Source organism: Triticum urartu, unplaced genomic scaffold, assembly GCF_056163025.1.
Source record: "Triticum urartu cultivar PI428250 unplaced genomic scaffold, HENAU_Tu73 scaffold2, whole genome shotgun sequence".
NCBI lineage: Eukaryota > Viridiplantae > Streptophyta > Magnoliopsida > Poales > Poaceae > Triticum > Triticum urartu.
Window position 1 is genome coordinate 8886413 of NW_028260368.1, and position 1393 is coordinate 8887805.

General features: G+C 34.6%; 1 non-coding gene across 1 annotated transcript; it reads right to left on the bottom strand.

Annotated features, from left to right (window-relative positions):
- Positions 1 to 777: 777 nt before the first annotated feature.
- Positions 778 to 864, bottom strand: TRNAS-GGA (transfer RNA serine (anticodon GGA)). Its single transcript has one exon. It is a non-coding gene; the product is annotated as a tRNA-Ser (tRNA).
- Between the last annotated feature and the right edge of the window lie 529 nt (positions 865 to 1393).

A 1393-nucleotide genomic window follows, 5' to 3' on the forward strand; every position in this document is an offset into this window, starting at 1 on the left:
TCTTCAAGAAAAACAGAAATTGCGTTTTCATTATGGTCTGACAGAACGACAATTACTTAGATATGTACATATCGCTGGAAAAGCAAAAAGGTCAACAGGCCAGGTTTTACTACAATTACTTGAAATGCGTTTGGATAATATCCTTTTTCGATTGGGTATGGCTTCAACCATTCCTGGGGCCCGCCAATTAGTCAACCATAGACATATTTTAGTTAATGGTCGTATAGTCAATATACCAAGTTTTCGTTGCAAACCCCGAGATATTATTACTACGAAAGATAACCAAAGATCAAAAGGTCTGGTTCAAAATTATATTGCTTCATCGGACCCGGGGAAATTGCCAAAGCATTTGGCGATTGACACGTTGGAATATAAAGGACTAGTAAATAAAATCCTAGATAGGAAGTGGGTCGGTCTCAAAATAAATGAGTTGTTAGTTGTAGAATATTACTCTCGTCAGACTTGAACTTAACGAAAAAAGGAAAGGTTCATAGAATTTTCTTCCCCTTCCCCTTTCCCCGAACTAAATCGCCCTAAGACCATTACCATTAATTTGTATTTTCCCATCAACTAGCTAAAATTGATTAACCCTAGGATTAGGATCCTTTTTTCTTTTTTCCTCTATGTGTATTTTACATACCACAGTAATTTGCTATAGAGAATTTCTAATTTCTATTAAATCAAAATAAGATAATATAAGATATTATATTATTGCTGGAAAAAATTGTTATTTGATTTGATACATTGTGATCCTTAACGTTGATGAATTAAGAAAAACGGAAAGAGAGGGATTCGAACCCTCGGTAAACAAAAGTCTACATAGCAGTTCCAATGCTACGCCTTGAACCGCTCGGCCATCTCTCCTACATAACTTATTATGGAAAATAAACTGAGTGAATAGCGAGTTTTCTTATTCCTGCAGTACAGGTACAACCGCAACCACTCGGGGGTTCCATAGTTCTATTGGAAAAATTCCTTTTGATCTAAGTGGAAGGATACAGGATTTTTTACTAGAAATTGCGCTCGCTATAAAATAAAAGTTTTAATTTGGGTTTTCCCGCAACTAAAGAAAAAGAAAATGGAAGAATTCTTCTTATTGCATAATAAAATAAAGAAACCTTAGAATTCCGTTTGCATAAGATACGCTACACCATACTATCGAAATCAAAAATAGGGTATGAGACAATTAATAACTTTGAAAACACGAAATAGTTGATAACATAAGTTGTTGTTCAGAAATAGGAAAGTGGAATGAAATCCAGTCTTAGTCAAATATTTCATATCTCTTCGTGTCCAAGCAGAAGGAAAAGGATACAATTTGAGCTGAGCGGAAAATCCATATCTCTCTTATCCATTTAAAGCATATGGATTTAGAGTAGAGCATATGGATCAA